The sequence below is a fragment of the Pygoscelis adeliae genome, unplaced genomic scaffold (assembly GCF_000699105.1).
Source record: "Pygoscelis adeliae isolate BGI_AS28 unplaced genomic scaffold, ASM69910v1 Scaffold117, whole genome shotgun sequence".
Lineage (NCBI taxonomy): Eukaryota > Metazoa > Chordata > Aves > Sphenisciformes > Spheniscidae > Pygoscelis > Pygoscelis adeliae.
In genome coordinates this window covers 5499889-5508252 of record NW_008825270.1, presented here as the reverse complement: position 1 = coordinate 5508252, position 8364 = coordinate 5499889, and positions in this window count along the sequence as shown.

Sequence of the window (8364 nt, the reverse complement as noted above, 5' to 3'; positions counted from 1 at the left end):
AGAATCTGTCTTCCCTTCCCTCTACACCTTTCCCCTTCTCTCTGCTTATACCTAGACTAACTCTCTCACCCACCCTCTGCCTCACGCTTGTACTGTCTCACAGATACACATGGGTATCATTTCCCCATCTGCTCGGCTCTCACACATACATACATAAATACACATAAACAAATAAACGTCCCACTTTCTCCCTCCTTTGAGTGATTACAGTCTCAGACAAGTTCCCACCATCCACTCCTTCACCTCCTCACCCTCCTCCCTTACATCTCTTGCTCTAGGAGGTAGCACTTAACTAAAGGCTGGTGTTTGATGTCAACGTCTCATCTAAAATGTTAGCCAGATGTGCCCAGTTCACAGATTTGTCCTCTCTCTTCCCCAGATCCTGCAATCTGGTATCTTCTCCCTGGAGATGAAGACACATATCTGAATCCCAGCAGAGAGAACATTGTAAGATAATTCAGACAATTTTCTATGATGACACATCTCCAGCTCCAAGTGCTTCACTCTGCACCCTGAAAAGGTTAAAGCCTTCTGGCACTTGCATCCGCAGCTCGGCTGCTGCCTTTGCACACCGAGAGGCCCCTGCCACAGCAGCGAGGCAGATACACCATCTTTATTTTGGTCACCCTAGGCCAGATCCTGGCATTTCTTTAGTGAGTGTTCAGTCAACTGGTATTCATTTTCTTTCCTGCCTTCTCTGAGGAGCGAGACGACAAAGCTTTCCCAGCGTCAGCTGGTGCGGAGTCAGGCGATTGTACTGAGCGCAGTGAGGCTTCGCTGACTTTTGTCAGCTTAACATCTGCCCACACCATTTTTGCAGTCACCGACCAAAACCTGTCAAAGATTTCAGCCAGTTAATTGGAGTCTCTTGCCTCGCCCCAAAGCCCTGACCTCAAATAAATACCACCTTCTCCTCCTCCTTCTCCCCTCCTAAAAAAATTAATGTGAAAAAACCTTTGCCACACTGTGCGTGAACTCATCAGATTGAGGAAATATCTGCTTCAAAGACAATTTGATTGCACTGGAGTTGGGTTATTTGATTGGACTCTTGTTTCAAACTACAACTCCCCATGGATAGACAAAAGACCGTAATGAAGAGCAAGAAGTCTTCTTCCAAAGCTGATCAGTCATGGAGATAAAAATGTGTAAACAAATTGAACACAAAACTTTTCAACTTCTAACTCTTAGCCTAGCTTTATGCACTCTCATTAGTCAGAAGAAGTAGAGTTTCTGAAAGCCCAGACTCCCCACACATATTCCAATTAAAGATAGCACTTGCTTCTCTTGCCGTGACACATTCGCACATTCCCTGCTCACGGGCTGCCAGTGAGTTTCACCAGCCCCTCTTGCTGTCACCAAAGTGACATCACCTTCCTTCTTAGGCCATGTAGGCACTGGTCATGAAAAACAGTAACTCCACTCCAGAATCTGACCCCAGCTCCAACCCTTCCCCTGGCCAGACACGTTGTGCCAGGCTGTGGGGTGGGACAAGAGGGACTTGCGGTTGCCCCACATCAGAAGCCAGACACTAACCTGCCTTCATGTTCTGTGGCCCAAGCAAAGGAAGGGCCTTGCTTATTCTCTTTTGGGATTAGGACCTGTGACAGTCTGAGTCTCCTGCCATCCTGTTTGACACAGCTTGGTCTGGCAGGTACCTGGGGAGTAAAAGCCAGCACACGTCACTTTGTAGGGGTCTGGGATACTCCTGGAGCTGGCCATTTTTCATGTAACTGAACATCTCCCTTTTTTTCATCACTGTACTTCCACTCTCTATTTTTGGATGGCTTCTTTGTTTTTTTTTGTTTTGTGGTTTTCTTTTTTCTTTTTAGCCATGCCCATGAGCTTTGCTGTGCCTGATGTCTAATCAGCAATTGCTGCTCTTCCATTATCAGTTGGCAATGCTCCATCAGGCTCCTCTTATCATCTCAAAAATTGCCCTCACACCGAAACAACACAAACACCTAGAAACAGGCAAAGCCACTCCTCTCCCCTCTGGCCCTGAGGTGGGAGAAGCAGGGGCCGGTGGCAAGTGGCCACCTTGATGCTCCATCTTGGCTTGTTAAAGTTCCCATCCAATCGGCATCCTGAGGCAGAGGAGTGGTTACCCCACTGAGCGGGCACTCAGGAGATGGGTACATTTGAAGAGCAGGGAAGGCAGTTATGGGTCATTTACTCTGGCTTCCCCCACCGGCCTGGGACCATTGACCCGTTATCCCTGAGAGATTCCCAGTAACTGTACTCACACGCGCAGCGTAGAGCAGACAGCAGCCTCGTCGGCAGCAGCCAACACCAGCTCCTGGTACACAACTTAATGCCAGCCTGTGGCTGCTGGGGGATTTGGGGAATTTGGTCCTGGTCCTGCAGCCCCACACTCATAGCAGGGACTCTGCAGGTAAAGAAGGAGTTACCCATCCCTGCAGCACACGGGGCACATGCCTGTTCAGACACACGCCTCCAGCACCGGCTACTGCCGGGGACAAACCCGCTCACCACCAGCTCTGGCCAGGCTTCCCCATCCCTCCGCAGGCCCTCCCCCAGCCCCCGCTGGTCTCTAGTGAAAACGCCCTGGCCCCAGCTTGTCCTCCCACCCTGCTCATAGACAGATGCCCTCGTGCATATGCTCACGTGTTCCCTCACCTTTCTTTCTGTCCCTCTCCAAGGCACTCAGGTTTTCTTTCTGCCTCTTTCTGCCTCACGCACCCTTTCACGCTCCGCTTCCCTCCCTCCGGCACCAGATCTCTTTGCCCTCAGGCAGATCCAGAGTGCCTCTCCCAGCACAGCGCAGGCAGCCAGCCTCCCTCCGACAGACGTACTCCCACAAACCCGCTGAACCCATCCACACGGCTTTAATATTCATAAAAGTCAACCCTAGTCTAAAGAAAATGTGGTTGATGATGAAAGTATTTACATTGCAAATCACTTTTAATAACCCTCCAGTAGTCAGCCTGGTGATAAATGCTAATCCATGTATCAGCCCAACAACAAAATAAACCCAACTCAGAAGGGGAGAGGCAGAGAGAGAAAAAACAGCCGGTGACAGTGAGAAAGGCTCAGCCCTCCTGAGCATCACCTCACCAAGGGAGATGGGCATGAAGGCTTCGCTCAGCAGTTGGTGAGAGCATTAAAGTGTTGACGCAGGGAGCCGGAGCAGCCTCTTTGCCTGCTCTTGGCCAAGCAAGGAGACACCCCGGGCACCCTGGAGGGATCGCCAGGGTGGTGGGCGAGCCCCCACGCATGCAGCCCCTTTGCTCGCTGGTATGGAGCTGGTGTTGCCTGGCAGGAGGCAGCTGTCTAAACACCAGGTCAGTAACTCAGTCTCCCTGCCCGTGCCCAGGGCTGCAGGCAACAGGGTGATGCCACCTGCGGGTGGGCTCTTGCCCTGCGTGCACTGGTGGGTGAGACAGCCCACAGGGGACACGGGTCATTCCCCCGGGCCAGTGCCATCCCTGTGGGAGATGGGAGAGGGGACAGCACCTTGCAGTCACTTGCCTCTCTCCTAATAGTTTGCCTAAGGGCATAGGATGGCACATTCGTAAAGGGGTTTAGGACAGTTTAAAGGGTCTGAAATAAATATCACTCCCAGGCCACGTTTGCTTGGAGCCTCCCACAGCTGCTCTCACAGTTGAGGAGATGCAGGATGGTGTGAGCACAAGTCCTCCTCTTCCCTATCAAGCACCATCCCCAGGGAAACAGCCTTTCTCCCTCATTCCAGCTGTCCCCGGGGCAGCAGCAGGCACACACGGCCCCGCGAGTGCCCCGGACATGAGCTCTGTGGGAGGGCAGTCACTCATGGGTGTGGGGTGAGCCAGGACCCAAAACATGCTGGGACAAAACCACACTGCAGGGAGCAAGTGATGCTGCAGGGGAGCAGGGCGGGAGGAGTTGCAGGGCCCAAGAAGGAGCAGGGCTGCTGCAGCCTTCCCAAGAGAGAAAGCGACCAAAGGCACCCAGTCATGCTCCTCTACCTCGGTCAGGCCCCCAGGAGTCATCCACAGCCACATCTTCTCATGCTTCATGGTATGCCTGGACCAGAGACGGAGGAACAAAAATACCAATGCTGAAGCCACATTAGACACATCACTTAGTGCTCAGCTGTTTCCCAGCCTCCTGGGCTGCTTGGAGAGAGGGTATAATGAAAGGTTCTTTCATTATTTAGAAAATGTCATTTTTACCACCAGTGAATGATGCCAGAGCCACAGCCCCAGGGAGCGGGTGACTATGTTTAGCCACACAGCAGGTGTGGCCCAAGCGGCTGGGGTGATGGTGGCACCAGCGGTGCCCACTTGTCCTGGGGTCCTCGGCAGGGCACAGCCAGGAAAGCGGGGTACGGCTGCTCTGCCCCATGCAGGGAAACCAGGTGAGTGTGAAGAAGATTTTTGTGACTAATGTAGAAAGTCATCCTCCCATGCCTGGCTAGTGCACACCAGTGTAATTCACATTGGCCCGTGAGCATCCTTGAAATACCAGGGGACCACCAGGCACCCGTGCTCTCGGCTTGACTGCAAATATTGGTGCCTTAACTCGTGAGGGGGCATGACAAGGCGAAACGTTAGACTTCATCTCACCTGATGTTAGCCCTTGGAAAGTTGGTTGTTGGGCATTGCTGATTGCTCGAGCTCATCAAAAACAGGAGGGCAGCTGCAGCCTGTGCCCACTGCGGCTTTCAGGGAGGCGCAGGGAGCACGCACCTCTGGAGAGAGTTAAACACAACAGCCTGCCGCCCAGCCCAGTGCACTGCAATCTCTTCAGCCAATAATCGTCTGCTTTTTGTGTTTTAAAAGATTGCTGCTGCTATTTTAAGATTGCACTCAATTTTGTCACATTTGCCATATAAGCACGACTTCGAATATTTCAATATAATTGTTTTGTTGCAGTCCCCATTCTTGCAACTCTTACTTGCTTTCTGGGTAATGGAAGGGGGAAAGTGCTTCTGAATCACTTCTTTTATACCTATTATCCAAAAAAAAAAAGGAAAAAAAAAAAAAAGAAAGTGGAAACGTAGGCTTGCGCTGTTCCCCTGCCATTTCCCATGCCGCCGCAGAAGACAGCACATCTCCTGCATGACTGTTGTGCCTGTGGGCCAGCTCTGGCCTGCGGAGCTGGCTGGTGCATGGTGAAACACCGTGCTGCCCGCAGTTGCCTGCTGCTGGCCACCATGCTCCCTGGGCCCCTCTCCCAAGCACCGTCCCACACAGCTTGCTGCCTGACCATGAGGGAAAAATCAAAGAGTGGCTCAAGCCCCTTTAACAGGTTAGTCTAACTTGTTAATTTTCTAATTCGCTACTTCATTAATTCATGAATTCACTAACCCACGAATTCACTAGCCCTCATGTTTATGCGAATGGCAATTCCCTCACCGGCAGTGAGAGTGCTCAGCCTTCCTCCCTGCCACAGTGCAGGGTCCCCAGCAGCCCACCAGGCAGCACGAGAGTCTGGCTGCTGCTGACTCCCCTCCAAAGGCTTTCAGGGTACCCACCGTGTTGATGCCTTCCAGCTCCGGAGATCAGTCTATACCATTTCTATAGGCTGGTGGGTCCTGCAGAAGGTGCCAGTGACTGTTGCAGAGCTGCAGGAGAGGACGGCTGCAGGAGACACAGGCCCACTAGCCCCCGGGTTACGGGGGGACAGAGCCCCTGAACCCGACAAACTTCATGGAGCCAAACCCACCCTTGATACAGGCAGCTGCTCGCTGGAGGAGGAACTCATCCCAAGCCAGGAGACAAGCCCTAGCCCCACACAGGCACTGAGCCACCCAGCACAGACGCCTCGTGGCTTGCCAGCCTCCCTGCGCTGGGGGCACAGAGGCAAACCCAAGCCCCTCTGGGGGCTTCCCTGCAGCCCTCCGGGGTGCTCCTCCCCCCAGGGCAGAGAGCCAGCAGCCCTGCCTACAGTTCAGTCGCTCCGCCATCAGATTTAATTCACCGAGCAGCTTGGTGGAGCCTGCCTTCTAATAAACACGCAGCCTAATGAATATTTGCTTTAATGCACCCACTCTTTTAAACATCTCTATTAAAAAGGTACATTTCCCTTGGTTTGAGGTAATCACCAGCGCTGCAGGGGGACAAAGAGCTCTATGTGTGTGCGTGTCTCAACTCAGGCAGCCCTGCTCAGCCCCCTGTTTGGACAGGATTTGTGCTCCCCACACACATACTTGCCTCGCACAGAGCCCCCACGGTCCCCTTCACAGGGAAAGAAGCCAAGAGGAACACAGGGAGGGTAAAAAAACCACAGCAGGTAAAAAAAACAGTCAGCAATTTCTGTGCTAATAAGGGATTTAACACAGCCAGAAGAAAGCAGGTACTTTCTTTCCCAAGAAAGATGCTGCCCCTGCCCTGCACCTCCCTGCACCTGGCAGGGACCTGGCTACCAGTCACTTGTCTTCATCCAGCGGGCGGTGAGCATGACAGCAGGCAGTCCCCCAGCATTCACACCTCTGGCATGCGTCACTGCCCCTCTCCTCACCCCCATTCCCCAGCCTCTTCTCACTGAAGTTTACCCCGGGATGAAGACCCCGTGTCAGGGTCCGGTGTGGGCTGGTGATGGGTACCGAGCTGCCACGAGCTGCAGGGACAAAAGCAGACACTGCCATCGGGGTCTCCCATTCACCCCCAGGTCTGTACCCCTCACGCAGCCCCAGCACTCGCCAAGGAGACTCCACCACCCCAAGCCAAGACAAAAACCTGGCTGAAGCCTTTTGTTATGGCAAGAGGCCATTTCTCAAGGCAGAGACAGGGACGGAGAAGACTTGAGGCTGCAGGATGCAAGAGTTCTGTTCTGTGCTGGCCAGGCTAATAACCCTGTATTAAATTACAGGCCTGGGTTCAGTTGTGGTTGGTTTTTTTGTTTGTTTGTTTGTTTTTATAAGCTGTCTGTTTAGATTTATCAGTGTAATTCCTGATACTGCCTTGTCGGGCATCATTACGATAATCTCACTACTGTGTCTGCCAGGGAATTGGGAGGCGAGCAGGGGGCTGCTGCAGAGCAGGAGGGCGGCAGGGTTGGGGCTGCCTGCAAGGTGCAGCCCTACAGCCCCGGGACCCCTCGCCCTGGAGCTGGGGACACTGGGGAAGGTGGAAGCATGAGGGCACGAGCCCCCACGAGGGGACTCAAAAGTCAAAAAGTCACTGAAAGAACCAGAGCGGTCAGGGAAGAAGACACCAAGGGAGGAGGGAACCAGCCTCCAGCCAGGTGGTTCTCCATCCCTCCAATGATGTCACTGGGAGGAAGAGAAGCCTCGAGAGAGGGGGAGAGGGTGCACAGAAAAACCTGGAGGATCTGGGGAAGTTGGAAATGAGCAGCTTCTGTTTTGGCATCGATCCCTCACCTCCCCTTAATTCCCAGTAATTGCATCATTTATTTAAATAAGGCTTCTCAGGGCAGAGAACACAGAAGGAGGAGGAGGGCAGGAGGCCGCCAGCCCAGCTCTGTTCATCTGTCCTTCCACGCTGCAGCCCCTCTCTCCTCCACAGGTGCTCCCTTGCACACACACACATGTACGTGTGCACACACACATGCACACACAACCCTCCTCCTCCCTGCAGCCAGGCCAGCTCCTGTTCTGCCCTGGCGCTGGCCCCACGCCAGCCCCCAGCTGGTAATTTGGCTGGCAAGCCTCAGCTGGGCTGGGGGCAAAGTGCTTTTCGTTGGGGACCCTGCGCTAAGACCCTCACTCGTGGCAGGGGGGATGCCCCAGCGCAGCACTGCAGCTTCCCTTCCCAGCAGCTGGAGCGGGGTCTGGCTGAGGGGCGGGGGGGATAGAGGTTTGGGATTTTGGGGCATGGCATTGGGCAAAGGCACCCGTGGGAGCCCATCAACCCACGTGGAGCATCCCCATCCCCACCGGGCAGGGGCTGGGGGAGCTGCGGGTGGGAGGCGGGTAATCACATCAGTGAAATAAATAAAAATCCCAGCCCAGCCTGGTATTTTTATTAATGAAAATGAGCCTGTGATGGGACTTAATTTCCAGCCCCTGGGAGATTAGGCTGGAGGACGGAGCTGCAGCGAGGGTCAGGGCCGGGCAGCCGGGCAGAGCTGGGGCCCAGCCAGGAGCAGCAAGGGAGCATGAACCCCTTCCAAGGCAGGAGCGGGCATGTGGCCTTGCAACCTGGAACACAAGGAGAGGAGCTGTCAACACCTTCAGAGAGCAAGTGCTTCCAGCTGCCTCGCTGGAGACGGGGTGTTAACAGCCACTGTCTCTTGGGTGGGATCTGGCCGAGGTCACCGCAGGAGGGGGTTGGTCTTCAGACCCCAGCTCACTGCACCCGTCTTCCCACACTCTCGTGCCTTTGCCAGCTGCTGCTCCATGCAGGTACTTGGCTGAACCACCCTTATCCATGTCCTCCAGTCTCCCTTTGTGCATCTGCC